The sequence below is a fragment of the Monodelphis domestica genome, chromosome 1 (genome assembly GCF_027887165.1).
Source record: "Monodelphis domestica isolate mMonDom1 chromosome 1, mMonDom1.pri, whole genome shotgun sequence".
Taxonomy (NCBI): domain Eukaryota; kingdom Metazoa; phylum Chordata; class Mammalia; order Didelphimorphia; family Didelphidae; genus Monodelphis; species Monodelphis domestica.
Window position 1 is genome coordinate 309,817,922 of NC_077227.1, and position 23,501 is coordinate 309,841,422.

The 23,501-nt window shown below is 38.8% G+C and overlaps 1 protein-coding gene across 2 annotated transcripts in view; it reads left to right on the top strand.

The window, feature by feature from the left end:
- The first annotated feature begins 6,941 nt into the window (after positions 1–6,941).
- VDAC1 (voltage dependent anion channel 1) overlaps positions 6,942–23,501 on the top strand; it is a 38,745-nt gene continuing 22,185 nt past the window's right edge. The window contains exons 1-2 of one of the 2 annotated variants that reach the window (XM_056811140.1): positions 7,089–7,179; positions 17,912–17,979. The gene's annotated coding sequence lies outside the window, so the exon portion shown is untranslated. Of the gene's footprint in view, positions 7,180–17,911; positions 17,980–23,501 lie in introns of both variants that reach the window. The other variant, XM_001365850.4, reaches the window with a different exon arrangement.

The window sequence follows — 23,501 nt, forward strand, 5'->3', positions numbered from 1 at the left end:
GTTTCAAACCAAGATATTTCTTCTTTGAAGTCTTCCTTAATTTGCCATTATCAACCTCAGTATTTAGTTTGGTGTCTTGTACTTAGGTCATATTCTGTAACTAAATGTTATGGGTATAGCCTGCCTGATTCTGAGTATAGTGGCCAAGACCAGACCTCAAGGGACTTTAATGGTATGCCTAGGGGTTCCTTCTTGATACAGGTCTATGAAAGGGTATGCTGACTTCCCATTATAGCTTTTGGAGATACCCAGTTGTCTTTTACTTAAGACTTTTCAACTATCCCTGATCTCAGACAGAGCAGAATCAGTATTGGAGCTTTCTAGGATTGTAGGGATGCCAAGGGCTCCATAGAGGCCTGGGATACTCTTTGACTAGACTCCTTTCCTTTCTCTAAATTTGAGAAGCTGGTGGTGAGCATAACAACCCCAGAACTTACTGGGAATGCTTAGCACTCCTACTCTAGCTTGTCTATCTCTGGATCTCTGAAAGACTCCAGGATCTCTGCACTGAATAGAAGCATTTATTCATCTCATTTATTTTTAAACTTATATTTCTAAACTCTCCTGGAGTGTTTGTAAGGGACCCAGTCTCCTCTATACCTTAGCACCTTGCCATCTAGGCACTATCCCCTTTTTTAGTTCTCTTGTAGCACAGCAGATAGTTCCAGATAGAACTCTACTTAACCCCAGTTACCTATCCCTTGCTGCTTTAGAATTGACTCTAAGACAGAAGGCAAGAGTTTAAAACAATTAACATTACTGTCATTGCCTAATGATTACCTGTCCCCAAACAACATAATTCTACCTATCTCCCAGGCTAGACGTATAATATTTGCTTATGGGCCCAATCCTAATGCTGATAAACATAGAAGCTTTAACTAACTTTATTTTTCCAATCTGGGTCAGTTTTCTCTTCCTTAGGTGTCTCTTGGGTGTTCATAATATTAGGGCTGGATTTTGTACAGACACGTGATTTTCTTTAACCCTCGTATACCTCAGAACTCTGGAACTCAAATGATTTACTGGCTTAGTTTCCCCAGGCAGCAGCAGGGATTGTAGTGATAGGCCACGATGCTTGGCCTAAGAAGTACAGTTAGGAAAAAGATAAATCATTGGCCATGTCTGGGAATGTGTGCCTCATTTTGTACCTGTAGCACACTACTTCATTGGGAGGAGAATGTCAGTCTTCTGAGATCATGATTCATCCTTGCAACAAATAGAATTTTGAAATCTTTCAGTGTTTTCCTTTAAATTATTGTGTTCATAGTATAAACAGTTGCCCTGAAACACAAAACATTTTCTCCTTCTTTTGATCCTCTATTTTTATCTACCATTTATCACATCTTATCTTGTCCTCATCCTATTGCCACTGAGATCAGAGGACAGTCTTATTTGTTGGTGTCTTTCCCAAAAGGTCCAGCACATAGTAAATTGTGCATAGTAAACAGAATTAATTTTGTTTTCACTACCAGCCTCCTCCTTGTCAATCTTCTCCCCACTGTTATTCATTTATTCATTTACTCATTCAACTATTCATCAGAATTCTCTGCTTCATGAGTTTACTTAGGGCAACTGATATTTGAATTTAACTTGAGCACTCATGACTTCTGGTTACTTCTGGGATTATGGGAGTGAAAGCTGACTTCCATAAGAACTGTGCCTTCTAAATTTGACCTTTCCCTTTAGCTCAAGAGAGACAGGTGAAGGTAGAACAGTAACTTTCATGACATCTTAAACTATCTAGGTCAATCACTCAATAAATATTTATAAAGCACATACTATAAGGCAGCCACTATGCTAAGTTCTGCAGAACAAATACAAATAAAATAGACATTCCCTGCTCTCAAAGGACTTAGAATCTAAAAGAGGAATGGATGTCTCAAATTCCTGTTATTCATCTTTCCAGGCACCTAAAATTTAAAAACTAGCTGTTATCCTTGACTCTTCACTCTCATTTACCTCATATATCCAATCAGTTGCTAAATCTCATAGTTTTTGTCTCTTCAGCATCTTTCTTGTAAGTCTTCTTTTATCTACTCACATAGTGGCCACCACTTGGGCCCCTGCCATCTGAACTATTGCAACAGCCTCCTAATTGTTCTCTCAGCTTTGGTTTCTTCCCACTCCATTCTCCATACTGCCCCCCCCCCAATTATTTTCCTAAAGTACAGATCTGATCAAATCATTCTCCTCTCCCCCCAACTCTCCACTTACTTTGGTACTTTATCATTACTTCTAGAATCAAATATAGACTCTCTTATTTAGGGTTAAAAGCTCTTCACAACCTGACCCCTTTCTATCTACAGTTTTCTCTTTTCCACACTTTCTACAGTCTTGCCATATTGACCTTCTTCTTATTCTTTTTACAAGATTCTCCAGTATCACCTCTTCAGGAAGTTTCTCATTGTCCCTTCAGCTGCTAGTGTCTTCCCCTCTAAATTAACTTGTATCTACTTTGTATTCATCTTATAGGCACACACACACACACACACACACACACACACACACACACACACAGAGTAATTTTAATAAAATGCTTGTTGGTGGATTGATTGGAGAATAGTGTGGTACAATGGAAAGTATACTTGATATGGAGTTAGAGGACCTGAATTCAAATCCCACTTATGTTTCTTACCAACCATGTGATCTTGGGAAAGTCACTTAACCTTTCAGTCTCAATTCAATAGAAAAAGGAGGGAACTATACAATGTACCTTGTAAGCCCTTCCAGCTTTAAATCTATACTATAGGCCTCTCTCTGGGACTTCCTCTTCCTCAAATATAATAACTATGATGATTAACAGCCTTGTCTATCTTTTACTCCTTTCTTCATCTCCACCTCCCTTTTTTGGTGGGTTTAGTTCCCTTTGACTGCCTGCCAGTAGATTGGGTGGGGAACTAAAGACATCCATGATGTAGGCAGAACTGAGTCTTTATTTGCTCTGAGACTGGTTCTAATTCAATCTGACCAACTACTGATTAGGACACTGAGTAAAGCCAACAAAATCCTATTCCATTCTCTAGTTGTTGGGTTATGACTCAGAGAGGCAGCCAGTAGATGAAGAACTGAAAAGTTGGCCCGAGTCTTATATACATATATAATAGGTCCATAAACCCTCTGTGACTTTTATCCTTGAAAGGTATTATTGTTCATTTAAACCTGATTTTTTGAGACAACATGGAATAAAATGGTAGTTCTCAAAGCTTTGTCTGAGGACTCCTGGGGTTTCCCAAGATCTTTTCAAGGGGATCTATGAGGACAAAACTATCTTCATAACAACACTAAGATAATTTATTTTCTAATATGATAACTGATTTATGAATTGATATATCTCATAAACTTCCATCATCTTTCTTTTAAGATTTTACATATGTGCTTATAGTCCAGCCTAGTGTCACCTTATCAGCCACCTCTCTCCATCTGGCAAGTAAGCCAAAGACTAGGTGGACCACCTTGCTGTGACTTTTGGGAGAACATGGATGAATTTCACAGCATAGGCAGGCATGGATGGATTTCTAGTTTATTTAAGGGAACTCTCAAAATGCCATGAGATCACAGATCCATTTGAGTATTTTGAGTGTGTTAAGTTGAACAAAGTGATAACAAAACAACTATATTCCTAGATTTAGAACAATTTAAAAAGTCAAATGTGAGGCTTTCAGATAGGTCCAGGGATAGTAGACTTTTTTTCAGTGTATTTAAGCATGGATTGATTAATTACTTGTTAGGGATGTTGTAAAGGGAACGTTTGGTCAGGATGGTCTTTGAAGTCTCTTTCAATTCATATTCTGTGACTTGGGGTTTGGTCTAAAAAAATATTTATATAGGGATACAAAAGGGGAATACTAGGAAGTAGGGCATTCCAGAGATAGGGAATAGTCTGAGTACAGTGGTTTGAAGGTAGACCACAATGTCTGGGCAGAAAGTAGTAAAATTTGATCAATTTGTAGAGACATTTATTTCATATGGAGGTGGAAATTATTCTAGAAATGATCGATTCCAATTCCTTCACTTTATAGATAAGGGAGGAAACAGAGGGGTGTTGGTGATGGTGGTGGTGAGAGACAGGAAGACATACATACAGAGACAGAGATACAGACACACACACACATATTCACCCCCCCACCCCGAATATTAAGCCACCGATCAGAATTTGGGTCTTCTGATTTCAAACCCAGTGCTTGCACTAAAATTGAATATCTAAACCAGTGATGGTGAACCTTTTAGAAATGGGGTACCAGACCCTGCCTTCACCCCCAGACCAAGTGCTGTGCCCATCCCCCCCAGTGGCTGTGAGACATGCCCCTCTCCTACCATGTGCCATGTGTACCCAATGCTTCCCCCCTTATTCCATAGAGAGGAGAGAGAAAGCACTCCCATTGGGCTGCTGGGCAGAGGGATGGGTGAAGTGAGTAGAGAGGGGGAGGGGGTGCTCCATTCCTCTCCAGCTCTGCTACTTGTGACCCCCCCCCCATCTTACCCCCTGGGTGCTCCCATTGGGCTGCTGAGCAGAGGGGCAGGGCATATAAAAATGTCCTCAGGCATGGTAGAGAGAGGGAGGGGAGCAGCTCCCCAGAGTCCCTCTGCCTTTCTAGTAATTAACTCTTGTAGGGGCCAGGGGGAGGGTGGCTGAGTGCCCACAGAGAGTGCTCTGCATGCCATCTTTGGTACCTGTGCCATAAGTTCGCCATCACTAGTCTATACTATGCTGCCATTCCCCCCCGCCCCCCCCAATGGATGTATATGTACACATTTATTAGCTGAGCCTAATCTCTCTGATCCCAAAACAATGAGAATTCTCGGAGAGGAAGTGACTTGTCCAAGGCCACTGATTCAGGCTGGGGTCAGTCTGGGTAATTAGAGAAGCCATAGACAAGGAGTTCATGACAAAATTTTTAAAAACCCTCCTTGGAGTATATTTTGAATGACTAAGCCAGTCTATTTCTATTATAGTTTCTATTTTCAACTAATTCTCTTTATGACTTTGGGTACCACTCTGCTTGGTGTCCCCATTATCAAATAGCAAGGGTGAACTAAGTAATTTCTAATGCCTCTTCTAGTCCTGGCATTCTATTCATCTATATTGTTGGAGTAACAGAAAACTAGGGCAGAAATAAGAAACATTATAAAGGTAATTTTTATTATAGCAAAGAAGAGATACTATTTCTACTTCTTGCATCTATGATAGAAGATACATTGTAGAGATATTCTCTGTCTCTTTCTATAAAATAAAATGAGGTATTTAGATATATGTGTAATTGTAAAGTCCTTCAAGGCATGAGTTGTTTTATCTTTGCTTAGGGAACTTATTTATTATATGTTGTCCCTTAGTATTGCTTACATTGTATACTGAGTGCCTCTGTGAGAGGCACTTTTGGGGTCTCACATTTGGGGTAAACTGGGTAAAAGTCACATTTGAATTATATTTTAGAGATTTTCCTAAAGAAACACCTTGGGAGAGGGTAGATGCATAAACCAAAGAAGAATTTAACCCCTATGGGATCAGGGTCTTGGGACTGGATGTTGTCCATTTAAGTTCTTGGGTAACCTTGCCCCACATGTAATATAACATGTGCTTTGTTAGTAGTTTGCTTTCCCAGGAAGAGTTGTGACCAGAAACACCTGGTCTTCTTTGGCCTCATTGTGGAGGCTTAACTCCGAACTGAGGGGTCTGAATACCTTTAGAGTTGTTGTGATGGTCAAATGAGATAATAACGTGAGGCAACTTGCAAACTGTAAGGAAATATAAGGTCAGTTATTATTATTGGTGTCATTCTCCATACTTTCTGCATACATGTCTCAGTTTTTTATTTTAATAACAAATGTCCACATGAGCTTTCTGAAGTTATATAATCCAAATTGTTTCCCTCTCTTCTTCCCTCCCCTCTCCCAAAGCTGGCAAGCAATTCAATCTGGGTTATACAACTACATACATTTCTTAAGTCCCAGGACACGATTATTGATATTCAGAGACTGCTACTCTAAAAAAAGGTCCTTACTGGGCAATGAAGGATTTGTTGACTATTTCTCAAATTGGAGCCCAAAGGCAGAACAATATATTCTGGCTAAATGTCATTCTAGTTCTTGGAAGCTCCACAGGATAAGAACCTAAATAGCACAGGGTATATAAAGTCAGAACCTAGTGAAATACAGGACAAAATTATATGCTCTTGGAAGACATAATCATGATTGGTCACATTTCTGATTACTTTGTCTGCCCTCAGATGCACTAACCCTGAAAGGAGAACAGGAGCGTGCATGAAATCATCAAAGAATAAAACAGACTGAAGAAATCAAGAATTAGGCTTCTGGCTCAGAAGCTTGAGAACATCCCAGAAAAACTGTGCTCCTTCCTTGCAGATTTAGAGTTGGAAAGGAGCATAGGTCCCATCTAGGTCAAATCTCTCTCATTTTTACCCAAGTTGAAATTGAGGCCCGATGAAGTTTAGTGATTTGTTCAAGGTCATACAGGTAAGCAAAAAACAGTTCAGGTTTGAACCAGTGCCTTCCAATCCATTGCTTTTTGTCGGTTGATTCGGGGTGACTGATTATTTTTAGATCTAAATTCATGGGCGTAGGATGTACAAGCTCTAATAAACAGAGGCATGGTAGAAAAAGCTTTTGGAGTGCAAAATACTTGATCTAAGAAGTGGATTGGGAAAAAGTGCTCTGCCGTTCATTAGCTCTGAGACCTTGGGCAAGACATCTAACCTTTCTGAGATTAATCTGTAAAATGGAGGATAATAATCCTTGCCTATCTACCACACGGGGTTGTGGGAGGGAAGTCCTCTGTGAAATGCAAAGTGCTTTGGAAATGGGAGCAGAGCAGAGGATCATACGCACAAGGGCAGACAGAACGAAAGCAGCCATTCAGCCATGAGACCGGAGTCGAGGGACAGATGGAGAAAGGAAACTGGGAGGGGGAAGTAAAGGGTGAGGGGGAAGGGCAGCAAAGGGTGGGGACAAGAGGAGAAGAGGGAGGCGGGAAAGGAAAAATGGAAGAGGGGGAGGAGACTGAGAGTGAGCAGGAGCCCGGAGCTAGCCCGCACCCGGGGGCGGGCCCGCGCCGCCGCCGTGGTCCGCGCCCCGCCCCGCCTCGCTCCCCCGCAGCTGCTGCCTCCCCTTTACCTCTGTGTCGGCTGCCCGCTACTGCTCCCGCTGTGTCTGCCGGGCGAGAAGGTAGGAACCGCCACCTCCATCCCTGCCAGCTTCCCTTCTCCCGTGGCCCGCAGGCGTGAGGGCTGGGGCACGGACTCGTAGGCGCTGCTTCATTCCGGTTGGAGCTTTGGCTGTGGCTGCCCGGGCTCCTGCCCCGGCGAGCTGGCCTAGAACCTTAGTGCAGGGCGGGGGCCATGGACACAGCCCATCCCAACCTGGCACAGCCCAACCTGACCCGACTAGGGTAGGGCCGGCGCGGGGGACGAATGAGGCTGCGGTACCTGATCCGGACTGCACCGGACTAGAGCGCGCTGCACCATCACCCGCTGCCCTCCTGGGAGCCACGTCCCTGGGGTGGCAAAGGAGGGGGCCCGTGCGGGTGTCCCATTTTCAGGCCCAGTCAGGCTCGCTCGCATGCTACGCCAGACCCTGACTGGGGTTGCCCGGGGTAGGGGCCCGCAGTGGGGAGGGAGGCTGGCAGGCCCGGGCGCAGCGCCATGCAGCGCTGTTGGGGACGTGACCTTCCAGTCCGGTGCTGTGAGCCGAGTGCGCGAACCGCGCTGCCCCTTGGGCGGGAGGCTGCCCCTGGACCTCCGTGCTCTCGTCTTGGTGTTTCCTCTCTCCTGCGCATCTCCAGCCGTGGGCACCCAAACCCCATCTGCACTTGGCCTCCAGCTGGGCCTTAGGTACTAATATTCCGTTACCTAGAGGGGATGATTACCCCTCTTTCCCCCTCCCCCATTTTGTCAGCACACACTCATCCACTCTTTGGTCCATCTCCTTCCTCGAATGAAATATTCTTGTAAGATTAATTGGTGTTAGGCCGGCCTGGCTTTCTCTAAGGTTGTCCCTGGGTTGCAGCAGCACATGACAGCGGCCCAGCCACAACAGCGGCCCAGACAGCAGGCCACATGGCCTACAGTGAGACCAGGTGTGAATCTTCATCTGTGGAAACAAAAATAGCTTTAACGAATTATACAATGTTAGGGAGAGAAGGGACCCAAGAAATAAAAGATTTTAACCTCTTTGAGCCCAGATAGTGAAATTGAAGCAAGAAGGAAAAAAGATTGTCCCAAGGTCACACTGCCTGTTCTGAGCAAGAGACCAAGACTGCAGCCTGGATCTCTTTGCTCCTAGGGCTATTTGCATTACCGGAACCTTTTTCTTTTAATGAGCCTAATATGGTTTTTACTTATGTGAAATAGATCCCTGGAATTATTGGGGAGGATTTGTTCATCCAAAAATTCCAGCGTTTTCTAGATTTGCGCATTAGTTGTATGCTTATGGATTCACTCAAGTGAATAATTGGAGGAGGGAGAAATGTTCAAGGGGAAAAAAACTACTCAAAACCCATTTCCTTCAATCCTTCCCCCCTCCCCCATTTTAATGAAGATAATATATAAGAATAACTACAGAATGGCTGGGAGGAATAGCTCAGGCCTGCAGGGGGCAGCTGCTGAAATTGTTAAAATCCCAAAGAAGTCCTTTGAAAGACATAAAAAAAACCACACACATTTAGTGTCTCTGTGAGGAAGTTTTTAACCACTTTTGCTCAGCCTCAGTGTATGTGTGTGGGTGTGTATGCATGCATGTGTGCATACAGATCCATTGCTTGGCATTATAGACATAAAAATGTGAAAATATATATAAAACAGTGGCTGCTGTCAATAATGTTACAGAGAAAAGAGGTTTACAAAAATAACTGATGCAAAATAAAAAAAGATAAGTGTAAAGGAGAAGGATATGTATGTGTGCTTTATGCACTTAAAAAAATTTCTAGCCTCCTCTTCATTCCAAATATACTTTTCATTGAAAATGAATTACTGCTTGGTAAGTCATTTTCATATTGATGGGTGTGGTCAGAAACATAGAAAGAAAACCTTCCTTCCTTAAATTAGTTTAGGCTCTGTCACTAGCTCATTTTATGACCTTGAAATTGTGTCCCTTTTCTGGACCTCAGCCAGGGTGTTGTACTTTGACATTCAAGATCCTTTTCTGCTCTGATATCTCATGGTTCTATGACTACTTCCTCAGATTGTAGTGTTAGGGATCTAGTGATTCACATCCCTCTTCTCTTTTGAAGAGGTAGCAGGATCCATGATGAATAGTTCCTTGTAGATGAACTTTGGTTATGAGTCCATCAGTTCCTAACCTACTAGAGTGGAGGAATCTTTCTTAGCTCTAGGAGGATAATCCTATAACCAACAGAAATTAAATGTGTACTCCTAAATAAGATGCCAGAAACAAATATTTTGTTCAAAAATATGCCATACATATATGTTATATATATATATATATATATATATATATATATATGTATATATATATATATATATATATATATATATATATATATACATATTCTCCCCCTACCCCCATCATGACATTGTCTCTTTAAACAAAGTAAAACACTAATTCCCCTCACTTTCCCAGGCCCTAGCCACACTAGGAGAACTTAGGGAACTGATGATACATGGAAGAGGCTAGTGGATTTAGGTTTTGTATTCTCCTACTCATTTGTACACTTGGAAATCTTTTAGCCATTCTGGTGATGGCCTAACATCTTTTAATCGAATCATCCTAAAACTAAGCATCCAGGTTTTCAAAGTTCCTTTGCTTATTTTCAACATCTTATCCTTTCCTTAATTCTCTCACACAGCATTGTATTATTGTCTCTCTTTCCATGTAGAAGGTAAGTGATTTGCCCAACATCTCACAGCAAATTTGGAGCAGAGCCAGAACTAGAACCCATGTCTCCTGAGTGTGGGTTCAATGCATTTTTTGCTTTATTGTGTCACTAACTTAAATCTCTTATAAGAATGCTCTCAGTGTCTAATTAGTACTGGACTTGAATTTTTAAAATCTGTAATTTTGATAGAATCTTGCAAAACTTGTGCAAAGTCTCATTTTGCTCTTTGGTGACTGTTGGGTAAAATACTTCATCAATATCATCACCCTTTGTATATTCTTCCAGTAGTTTCACATCCAGATGACAAATCAGAATGGACACTAGCTAATGAATTATTAGGTATCTTCAATACCACCTGACCATCTCTTTCAAGGCAGTTCTGCTTGTAGGCAAGAAAGTTATATTTTCATAAGATTTTCTTCCCATGGAGTCCACTGTTGGGCTTATAAATGTGTGAACAAAAGAGTGAATGGTGCTAACTTGAAAAACCAGAGATTTGAATGATTGACCAAGCCTCACTTCTGGGGTTTCATTGAAAATGTGAGTTCACACTTGTCCCCACATTTTTGCCCCAAGTGCTTGGTTATATTTTATAGGTTAAGAAATAAGGCCAAGGCTGGTTAGAACTTCATACTAACAGCTGTCATTAACTCTGAAGTGTGAGTTTGTCTAAATCATTGATATCTCCAAGTTTTAGTTTCCTTCTTTGTAAATTGTTGGAGTTGGACTGGAGCCCAGGAATTCTTAACTTTTTGTGTGTGTCATAGATCCCTAGGCAGTTTGCTCAAGTCTAGGAATCCATTTTAGAGTAATGTTTTTAAGTGCATAAAATACAATACATAGGATTACAAAGGAAGCCAATTATACTGAAATACAATTATCCAAATATATTAAAATTTTTTTTCCTAGATCCCAGATTAAAAATTTATAGACTAAAGTAGGAATATGCAAACTGTAGCCTATGTTGGTTTTTCTACACCTGTTTTTCACTTTGTAAAATTTTATTGCATTTAAAAATGTAAAAGCCATTCTTAGTTTGCTGGCCATACAAAAATAGGTAACCCTGCAGATACATTTGGCCCTTGAGCTGCAGTCTGGGAACCCCTGGACTAGACTCTTTCCTACCTACAATAATCTATGATTTTGTGAGGAAAAATTTGTTGGTTTCCTAAGCTAGGTACCAGAGAAATGAAGTAAAGAAATGTCTGGGTCCCTACTATCAGAGACATTTTTACAATTGGATTGACTATAAATTATTTCCCCTTCTTGTGCCTTGATTTGCTCCTGTGGGAAAATAATCTTTCTTGCCTCACAAAGTTTCTTAAGATCAGATGTGAAGTGATTTTAAATAATGACATTATTATTATTATTGCTTTTCAATTTGTTTTGCATTCCAAGTGTTATTTCCCATGAACAGATGAACATTTAAATTCAACAAATATGTTGCCTCCTGCATATTACATTCTAGGTCCTATAGATTCAAAGATAGAAATCTTTGCCTCCAGAACTTACATTTTATTGGAGAAAGTACAACATACATGCAGAATCAACATACACACAAAGTAACTTTAGGAGAGAAAACTAACAACTTGGAATGGGGGGGGGGTAAATCAAGAGAGAGCCATTGCAAGAGAGGGCACCTGAACTATACTTTGAAAGAAGTTGGGGATTCCTTGAGGGAGAGTTTATAGAAGTTTGCATTCTAGACATGGTAGGAGAAGGGGAGAGTAGGGAACATCTGTGCAAAGGTGATGATAGAATATCATTTGTAGGGAACAGTTAGCTAACAGACCAGTTTGACAGGAAGAGAGTAGGTGAAAGGGAGTAATATAATTAAGGCTGGAAAGTTAGGGAGAGCTATATTGCAGAGGACTTAAGGCTAAGAGTATTGTGTTTTAACTTGTGTATCTTTATCGATAAAAGATAGCATGATTAGATAGGCAAGCTACTTTTTCTTTGGATTAAGACACTGGAAGGATTTAAGATTTGCACAAATATCTGGAGTGGCAGAGAGGCTTCATTATGCAGACAGATATAGTCCCTTTTCAGCCTTTAAGCCTTCCAATAGCCTTGTGGACACTTGCCCAACTGATCTAACTTAGACACTTTCTCTAAAGTCTTTCAAAAATGTGTGTTGGCTAGTTCCTGGTTCCAAAGTTGTCTTAAAATTGAAGCAGCTTCTCCAAAATTCTGTTGTTCATGTGAGAAAGATGATTCCTTGGGGACTCTGGGCACTTTCATCTAGACCCTCTTGAATCATGAGGCTAATTCTGGGCATGTCCTGGGGAATTACTTGGCCATATAAATTTATAGCCATTAGTGTTTCCTGTCTTTTTTTCCCTGGCTTTCCCAGGCTTGACCTGCTCTAATGGTTAGGTCACACACAGAGTTTGTGGAAAGGTGGTATTAGCTGTGCTGAATTTAGTGATGGGAGACCTATCCTGCCAGATTGAGTTTCTTCATTGGCTCATGTGGAAATCTGCAATGGGAAGATGCTGTTCTCTGCAGGCCTTATCCCCAACATGCATGTGAGGAAGCCTTTTATGGTGAGGCGGATCCCAGCTGCCTCTGTTGGAACATGCCAGTGGTTACCAATCAGCCTGCTCAGCCTTCATTTTAAATTAAGTTCATTCAAGATGAACACACATACACACTCCAACACTGAGTTTTGAGCAGCCCAGGCTGTTTGGTATTTGTATTTACAAATACAGGACATTCACTTAGCATTTACATATATACATATATGTGTGTGTATATTTTTTTTAAATTACAGTTGTATTTTGAATAGAGCTTTAGAGCCCTCTCCCCACTGCCCTGGAAGTACAGTCCACATTTCAGTTGGAGATGATTCATTAGGCATGGCTTCCTCCCATATGCCCAGGAGTTCCTTGGGTAATCTAAAATGTAGTCTGCCTTCTGCAGTGTTACAAAAGACAATGGGTAGGAGCCAAGGTTCAGAAGGTCTGGATGGTGTTCAGAGAGGAAAGAAAATTAATTTTAAGACTTGTTAAAAGAACAGACAGCAAGTTAGTATAGATTGGCAGGTACCTAAACTTAGAGTGTTCATAATTGCAAAAGAGACCTTAGAAATCACTGAGTCATAATCCCTCATTTTATATATGGGGAAACTGAGGATCAGTGAAGTTAACTCACCTAGAATCACACAGGTAATAAATAGCAAAATCATTTCAGAAGATTAAATCTTGTTCCTCTAGAGTGAATCTAATTCCTTGGATTCCAAAGTCAGTGCTATTTCCACTATATTAGGCATCAAAGCTAGTACTATTTCCTCTATACTAAGTATCAAACACTTCGGTATTTTGCTTTTTTTTTTCCTTTTTATTCTTTTGAACACCTTCTCTGAGCTCATGGTCAGATAATGCTTTTTTAGTATAAATACCACTTCAACCCCAAGACAACAGAATTTACTTATTTGTATCTACTTAAACTGAAGGCATGGAATAAATGAATAGCTATTCTGTCCCATAAGCCCATAGTGATGAAACATTGCCCTGGGTTAGAGAAGCAGAGGGTCATTATCTCCTCAAGTGAAAGATATTTATAACCTGGAGCAATCTAGGCAACATAGTATTGTTCTATCTTCTTGAAGACTGTGGGGGCTGCCAAAGGAAAACATAGTATCCCTATTGACATTAAATTATCCATTAGCTTTCCTAATGAGGGGAATTTGGGTTTAAGTTTCTTCTGAACTGGGAGCCAAATGTAGACAGAAATTCTCTTATTTAAATTTGGTTTTTGCCCTATCTCCTACCACAATGCTCCATATACAGTAAATGCTTGTTGAAGTGAAATGAAACTTTTGGGTCTATTCTTAGCCTTTTAATAATGTTCTTGTGTCCTTGGCACTAACCCTAAGGTGTTTTGGATACATGCATGTTTTGTGTAAATAATAGCAGAGTCCAACCCTTCATTTTACAGATGAAGAAATTGAGGACCAGAGAGGTTACTTGTCCATGACAAAAAAAGATGTGGCAGAAACAATTGGTAGATAGCCAGATGGATGGGACCCAAAGGCCTCTTGATTCCAAATGCATTCTTCCTTCTATAGTGGAATGTACCTTACAAGACCCTCCAGGTCCAGCAGTTGACTGGACGATTTTTCTGTGTACAGAACTGAATTAATTAAATTTTTTTTGTAAGCTGAATCTATTATTATACTTCATGATTTAAAGAAAACCTGCAATGATGTCATTTGTAAAGCAAATGATAATTTTGTAAGGAGTGCAAGTATGATTTCCATTTTTCAGACGAGGCCTCCTGAGAACCATGGTCATATTCATTCATTCATAGTGAGAGAGTGAACTTTGACTTGAACTCAGATCCTCTAACTCTGAATCTAGTATTCTTTTCTAGGAAACCTCAGCTGCCTCTACATTTGTATGGGTGAGGTTCTGGCCTTGGTGAGGCTCCTTTAGATTTCAGAAGACTGTACTTCAAGAAAACATAAGATTATGAAATCCAAATTTGAAAGTGACCTTTTGGAGACCATCCCCGGCCCTCATTTCCTCCTGTGTAAAGTTGAAGGAATTGTACTAGATGACCTTTGATGCTCTACTAGCTAGAGAGCCTTTGTTCTCTGGAGTGTACCTTCTTAGACAAGTAAGAGACAGAGAGCATAGTCACTGAGAAGATGACTGTCAAAATCTCCCAACTTTTGGAGAAGAGACACATTTATGAACTCAGAGGCATTTTGAAATATTGAAGCAAAAAAAAAGCCTCAGAATTCTCTTCTCCAAAAACATTCCTTCTTACTCCTTCCTTGATCTTTTACTTAGGAGAGAGTAAAATAGTCACTTTGAGTTTCTAATGATAATGAAGATGACAGAATTTATATAGAACTTTAAGTTTTGCAAAGCACTTAATTTAACCTATCTCATTTGAACCTGTCATCAACCCTATGAGGTAAGTATTATAACTATCTTCATTTTAAGATAAGTAAACTCTGACTCAGAAAAGTCAGATGACTTACCCAAAGCTAGTAAGTAGCTGAGGCAAGATTTGAATTAAATTCTTGACTCCAAATCCAATACTATCTACCTTTTACTCTGGAATGTTGCCTCTTGTTTAGACTTTTTTTTTTATTACAATAATGATCATTAGTATTTTTTCCCATTTGAATTTATTTAGTCAATTTAGAACACTATTCCTTGGTTACAATAATCACATTGTTTCCTTTCCTCCCCTCCAGAACCACCCTTCCCATAGCCAACATGCAATTTCATTGGATATTACTTGTGTCCTTGATGAGAACCTATTTCTATGTTGTTGATGTTTGCACCAGGATGTTCATTTAGAGTCTATATCCCCTTGACCCATGTATTCAAGGACATGTTTTTCTTTGGTGTTTCTATTACCACAGTTTTTCCTCTGAATGTGGATAGTGGTTTTTCTTGTAGATTCCTCCAAGTTGTTCAGGATCACTGCATTGCCACTAATGGAGAAGTCCATTACATTCAATTGTACCACAGTGTATCAGTCTCTGTGTACAATGTTCTCCTGGCTCTGCTCCTCTCATTCTACATTAGTTCCTGGAGGTCATTCTAATTCATATGGAATTCCTCCACTTTATTATTCCTTGGAGCACAATAGTATTCCATCACCAACATATACCACAATTTGTTCAGCCATTCCCCAATTGAAGGGCATCCCCTCATTTTCCAATTTTTGGCCACCACAAAGAGTGCAGCTATGAATATTCTTGTACAAGTCTTTTCCCTTATTATCTCTTTGGGGTACAAACCCAGCAGTGCTATGGCTGGATCAAAGGGCAGACAAGTCTTTTAGTGTCCTTTGGGCATAGTTCCAAATTGTCCTCCAGAATGGTTGGATCAATTCAGAACTCCACCAGCAATGCATTAATGCCCCAACTTTGTCATATACCCTCCAGCATTCATTACTTTCCTTTGCTGTCATGTTAGCCAATCTGCTAGGTGTGAGGTGATACCTCAGTTCTTTAGACTTCTTGATGTTACTTGGGTACCAGTTCATAGGTATGTTCATCAGTTTAGGGGAATAATTATCTTTGCAAAATTATCATTTGCTTTACAAATGGCATCATTATAGAGTCCCTTTAAATCATGAGGTATAATATTGGATTCAGTTTGCAAAAAAAAAAAAAGTAAATTAATTCAGTTCTGCTCACAATGATGTAGTACAGTGGATAAAGTGCTAGGCCTGGAATTCAATTCTGGCCTCAATCTCTACATAATTCTGGGACAAATCACTGAACCCTGTTTGCCTTGGTTTCCTTATCTTTAAAATGAATTGGAGAAGGAAATGGCAAATCACTGCAGTATCTTTACTAGAAAACCCCCAAATGAGATCATAAAGAATTGTACATAAACTGAAAAAAAATGACTGAAAGCAAATATTAAGTCCCTACTAATATGTCTAACCATGTAGGGGCACATGTCTGTTCTATAAAGTGAGAGGCACTGTACCCTTGTGTTCTCTCTTATTAGTATCTCCCTCAAAATTGTAGGAAGCTCTTTAGTCACGAGAGGAGAAGTGTTCTGGGGGTGGGAGAGAAGTGGCAGACTATGAGATTCAGGGAGTCTGATACTTTCAAAAAATAATTTTTGCATTTAAATACTATTTTAATTTTTATCTTATTTTATTTAGGCCTCAATGGTAGGAAGCAGGAAGGACTTGTAAAGACATTTTTGAATAGATCCTCTGAGTCAAGGAACTTGATTGGAATGCTGTGGACTCAGGGGAGCTTATTGGTATAATATAGGGATTGTCAATTTTCCATTTGTGGGAAGATGTAATGTATTACAGAAAGATTTATAGAGATGCTTTCATTTGGGGGTTATGTAAGTTTAGACAGAGCAAGCCAGGTGCTGTAGCGTCTCCCTCCTTTAAACTTGTGTTCTAGATGGGAATGTGGTGATGCCATTTTATATACCACTTTTGAGCCAGCAGATGGCGATTACATGACTGAATTCTGGTTGCTGGCGACGTGCTGCTATGCAGGGAATGCCTTGAAACAGAAAAAAACTGTTGGTCTTATCCTCTGACTGATGCTATTCTTATCCTTCCCTTTGCACCTATAGAATGCTGGTGTCTTCCTGCATCAAGTTCAGTCAATAGAAGAGGGCAGAAAGATCTGGACCTTTGCCTGATTTCTTTTAAACCAAGGCTGGTTTTTAAAAAAATCTGTGCCTGAGTATACATTGCATCAAGCTAACCTCTAAAGATTGTTTTATTTTGTATACTGAAGGAACACCATGTTCATAGGCTCCCCTTTACTGCAGGTATTCTTGTGCTACTGTAGGAACTGCTCAAAGAGAGCAGATTAGTAGCTCAGTGAAAAGAGCCTGGCAGTAGGACTCAAGAAGCCTTGGGTGTGATCATAGACAACTTGCTTGGCATTATCTGGGGCTCAGTTTATTTCTTTGTAAAATGAGATGGTTGCACTAGAAGATCACCAACATCCCTGCCAACTCTTAACATTCCAGGATTCTGCTGTTCTAATACAAGTCCATTTACACAGGAAGGCAGCATAGTGCAGTACACAGCAAATAGAATTTGGAGTTAGAGAATGAATCCTAGCTCTAGTATTTGTTATTTGTTCAAACTTGGGGCTTTCTACCTGTGGGCCTCAGTTTCCTCATCTGTAAAGTGAAGGAAACAGGACTAGATGATCCTTAAGGTAGATCTCTTTCTTGTCCATACCCTATTATACTATAACTAGATTATTCAGTTGGACAAGCATTTATTAACCATTTACTCTGTGCAAAGCCCTTTGCTCAGCACTAAGGATATAAGAATGAAAGATGGGCACTGCCTTTAAGGAGTTTATCATCTTATAGGGGAGTGTGATCCCTAAGTAAGTATAAGGTAGACTATTGTAAGAGACTCAGTTCACATAGAGTGAGGCCTGGAGACAGGAGGTCCTGAATTCAAATGTGGCCTCAGATACTGTAATCCTGGGCAAGTCCCGTAGCCCTAGCTGTCTAACACTTTTCTGCCTTGGAACCAGTACTTAGTATTGATTTAGACAGAAGCTAAGGTTTTTTTTTTTTTGTTTTTGTTTTTAAGGGAAAGAACGATCCAACTATGTAATTTCCTTGCATAAAAATCTTCAAGGACTCTTTGTTATCTCTAAGGTAAAATAAAATATCCTCAACCTGACATTTGAAGGATTTCACAATCTGGTTCCCACAAGGCTTTCCAGTTTTCTTTCTTATTATTTCTCTCTCCCAACTCCTATTGTAGTCATATTTCCCTGCAAAATGTTTTTTTACATGAGAGTCCATCTTCTGCCTCCATGCCTTGACACAGGTAGTACCCACAAATCTAGACTATGTTTCTTTCTTATTTTGATCTTTAGCTTCTTTTGTAGTATGAAGGACCATATCCTCCCACTCGTTACTGCTCTCCTTGAAATTATTATATATAGTCGTCCCTTGCTATATTGCAGTTCACTTATTATGGCTTCACTTTGTTGTGGGTTTTTAAAAAAAAAATCTTATTCTGTATCATGGAGTTTTTGCTATATCGTGGGATTTTTCAGATGAATACCATACTGTACACAAGGGAGATGCAGTATGCACACCACTACTGCTTGTGCAAACTTGACACTATTGGCTAATAGAATGAAAGGTGACCAGAAACAGTGCTGTGTTCTGTATCCTGGGTACTGATTGACTCTGTGTTTATAAGAATGTGGGAAAGGTTAATAAGAGTGTGGAAAAGGTTTATAGGAGAGTGGGAAGGGTTTGCAAAGCCTTAAAAAATATATATATATATATATATATATATATATATATATATATATATATATATATATAATAAAATAAATATAATGTCGCTACGTTGCTACTTTGTGGATTTTCACCTATTGTGTTGGTCTCTGGAATGTAACTCCCACAATAGGTGAGAGATGATTGTACATACTTTGTATTTATTTATTTGTATCTTTCCAAGTAAAATGTAAGATCTTTGAAGGCAGAGTCTGTTTCATTTTAATTTTGTATAGTCTAAGTGTGAATTAGAATTTTGTATCCCAAGACTCCATTTCCTAGAATCCCACATTAAGTCCTTATGTTTTGGAGATAAAGTTTCTATAACCCTGCCCTTGGGGACTGCTAATGTGGTCAGGAAAACTTCTCTTTAATCAGGCTTTTACTCTCGTTCCTTTTATTTACTCTACTTCAAGTGATTATTAATAAATCTTATAAAATATAATACTTGGAGTTGTTGAATATTTTAATCTTTTACAAGCCTGGCATAATACTATATTCAATGTAGGTAGCTAATAAATAAGTGTCAAGTAGAAGAGAGGAATATAAAGTAGTTATGTTCCTAATGCCTTCAATCAACACATTTATTAAATGTTTACAGTGTCTCAGGCTTTATACTAAGTTCTGGAGATGCAAAGACAAAAGTTCCTTGTCATCCTTGCCCTCAAGGAAGTTATATTCCAAAGTGGGAAACAACATGTACATTTATAGGTCTATGCTAGGTGGTGTAGTAGATAGAATGATGGGCCTGGAGTCAGGAAGACCTGAGTTCAAATCTGGTCTCAGATACTTACCAGCTTTGTGACTCTGAGTGAATCATTTAATTCTATTTGCCTCAATTCCTCAACTGTAAAATGAGCTAGAGAAGGAAATGGCAAACCACTCCAGTATCTTTCTTTGCCAAGGAAATCCCAAATAGGGTTATGAAAAGTTGGAACATGACTGAAATGACTTAACAAAATATATGTAAGATGACCCTGGAGGGGAAAATACTAGCAATTGAGAGTATTAGAAAAATATCACATAAAATAAATGATAATTTGATATATTATTAAAAATAAATTTGATCAATGGGGGGAGGGGAAGATCTCATGAAGAAGTTTGGTGACTCAAACTAATATTTAAAGGAAATCATTCCATTTCTTCTTTACGAATGCAAACAAATAGGAGATGGGACAAGAAGGGGAAGGAGTTGGTGGTCTACACTATTTAAGTGAATAATCTGAAATAAGACTAGAAAGTTATGTGGGATTACAATTTAGCATTGTCCTCCAAATGCTAGCTATGGGAATAAGAAAGAAAGAGAAGTCAAAGGAATATTCATAGCCAAAACAAGAGACAAAATTCACTTTTTTTTTCTGATGACATGATTTACTTAGAAAATCATAAAAGTCAACCAAAAAAATTAACTGAAACAACTTCAGCAAAGTTGTCAAAACAATATATAAAAGATACAAAATAAATCCTCATCATCAGTAATTCTATACATTCTATACATTACCAACAAAAACTAAAAATAGACCTTCCATTTAAAATAAAAACACCACAATATATATGGGAGTGTAGCTACACTTGTTTTTTAGAGCTTTTGAAGAAGAAAGACTCAAGAATCTCAAGGATAATAATGAGAAAGAAGAAAGCCCCATAGTCTTAGATCTCAAATTATGCCACAAAATAGAGAGGTTGATCAGTGGAACACCTTAAATACATAACATAACAGAGGCAAACAAACACAATAGCATATTTTGATACCCCAAAGATCCCAGTTAATGGGATAAAAACCAGCCTCAATATTTGACAAAATGTGCTGGGAAACCTGCATAGCAGCCTGTCAGAGTTAGGTATAGACTACATATCAAGATAAACTCCAAGTTGATGTATAACTTAAACATAAAATGTGACATCATAAGTAAATTAAATGAAGAAGGAAGATATTACCTTTTAGATCTATAGATAGGGGAAAAAAATCAAGACCAAAAAAGCAATGGAGATCACATAAGATTAAAAAATGAACAGGTTTAATTATATAAAATTAAAAAGTATTTTTTGCACAAACATCTAAGCTAGTTAAATTTAGAAATAAGAAAAATAACTAGGAATACATTTTATAGCAAGTTTTTCCTATAAAGGTCTCATTTCCAAGATAGAAGAAATTGATTCAAATTTATGAGACTCCACAATTCTCCAATAGAAAACAGGTAGTTTTCAAAGGAAGAAATACAAACTATTGAAAACCATATGAAAAAGTATTCTAATTCATTATTGATTTGAGAAATGGCAAATTAAGGCTGCTAAATTTCCACCTTAGACCCATCAGATTGGAAAAAATTAACAAAAAAGTATAATAGCAAATTTTGGAGGGGGTATGGGAAAAGAGGCACACTAATCTACCGCTGCTGGAACTGTGAATTGATGCTGCTAATCAGGAAATTAGTTTGGAACTATACCATTAAAATTGTTAAGCTTTCTTCTAGCTATATCACTTTTGGGCAAAGCTCAAAGAAATCAATGGAAATGTACAAATGTGCAAAAGATTATATATTGTATAAAAATGTGCAAAAATATTTGGAGTTGCTCTTTGCTTAGATAAAATCTGTAATCTAAGAGAGAAGATGTACCTTTCTATTGGGGAATCAATAAACAAATTATGGTATATTGAGGTAATGGGGTATTAATGTGTCATAAGAAATTATAAAATGAACAGATTCAGAGGAAAGAAGACTTCTGTGGACTGATGCAGAATAGTTTATACATTATACATTATGGAGAAAATTTTGAAAGATTTTAGAATTTTTATTACAATGATAAACCATGAGTCCAAAGGACTAAAGGTGAAACATGCCTTTTACGTCCTTCCAGAGAAGGTCTTAAATTGCAGAAGAAAAGTATTTTTGAAAATGGCCAATGTAGGAATTTGGTTTGCTAAACTATATATATGTATATACACACACACACACACACACACACATTATATATATGCATATATATATTTCTCCCTTATTTAATTGGAGGGGGTAGTGGGAGAGAGAAATAATAATAAATACTTGCAAGAATAAATACATTTAAAAAAATCTGTGTGGAATCCAGTTTATGATTGGCCTTACTATCAGGCTAAGGGGCCAGAGGAAGTTTTTGAGTAAGGGAATATCATGGCAAGACATTGACAACAGAGATTTGATTATTGTGAAATGCAGAGAGAAAAAGGCACCAAAATTGACAGTGAATGATGATAAGACAACAGTCGGGAGCCATTTAGTGATGGGATATAGAGCCTCCTGCCCCACAACATCCTACTAATTTGGTACACCCCAGAGTTACAACATAGGACCAAAAAGATGTTTTTAACATTGATTCTAAGTCAGGCAGATGTTTGTGGATATTTGGTAGATTTGATTTAAAATGCAGAGTAATGATACACATTTTAGCAAGATTTCCATTCTAGAGGCTTAAAATAAAATCATTTTGGTGGTTTAAATTTTTATTATGTCTTTTTGTCAGTAAACCTGTATTAAGTGCTTACTGTGTGTTAGCCAGTGGCAAAATGCTGGTGATACAGATAGAAAAAGAAAGATAATTCTTACCTTTAAGGAGCTTATAATTTAACTGGAAAAGATAACAAGTTAAAAAGGAGGGAAGCAGGAAAAGGGTACCCAGTGTGGGAGCATGATGAACTGCAGCTAGTGGGAAATGAAGCCCTTCATTCTTGAGGTTTCTGGTTTTTTTTTTTTTTTATAGCTAGGGAAATCAGGGCTGAGGGATAAAGTCATCATTTCAAGATCCCTAAGCATTCTTGGTAACTGAGCTGGGGTCTGGCATGGCTAGGGTTTCTACATTGTCTATTTTTCTTTTCTTATTGTTTCTGGAAAGTTGCATGTTCATTTTAAGCATCAACTCCAAAAGCCTTGGTTTTTTTTGTTAGTTTGGAAGTGGGGGGGTAATATACCCTCAACTTCAGAGGAAAGGTATTTGGTGGGGAGAGACTGTGCAGTTTAGAGAACTGCAAGACAGAATTTCACATAGACTTCTAGTAGTAAAGCCTTTACAAACCTGTCTGGACAAGTCACTTAATCTCGTCTTCAATTGCAAAATGGGTATAAATTATATTTGTATTATCTTCCTCATTTTCTTTCCTGGCTACCTGGGCTTTTTTTGAGTCCCACTTGAAATCCCACCTGCAGCAAGAACTTTTCCTGGTCCTTCTTAATGCTAGTGCCTTCCCATTTTTAATGATATCTAGTTTATCCTGTCTATCTCTTGTTTGTATATATTTGTTCACATCTCCCTCTAGTTAAACTGGGAACTCCTTATCTTTTGCCTCTTGTTGTACTCTAGCACTTAGCACAGTACTTGACACAGTAGTCACTTAATAAATGCTTGACTTGAGAAGGTTGTTGGGAGGAAAGCCTTGTTTAAACCATAAAGTACTTTATAAAGTAGAGTTTCTTTGAAGAAGTCTGTTGCCCTAAGCAACATTCTTATTAAGAAGGTGTTTGGGTCTGTTGCTGAGATTAAAAGAGACTAAAGAGCCATTGGAAAAGAAATAGACTGGCCAGAGCTAGGGAGATGAGAGCATTTAGGAGGAAGCACAACATATTGCTTAATTGGAGATATACAAGGGCGTTCCTAGTTGGAGGCAAGGGCAAAAAGGAAGCATATTAGTGTGGTTCTTACCCCATCACATAATATACTAGGATCAGAGCTGATACCACAAAAGTGAGACTTCCTGGAGGAAGGGTATATGCATTTATTTAGTACTTACTATGTACCAGACACTGTGCTAAGCACTTTTATAAATATCGAATTTGTGATTCACAGCCACACTGCAAGATAGATATTATTATTAACCTCATTTTTGAGTAAACTAAGACAGAGGTAAGGTGATTTGC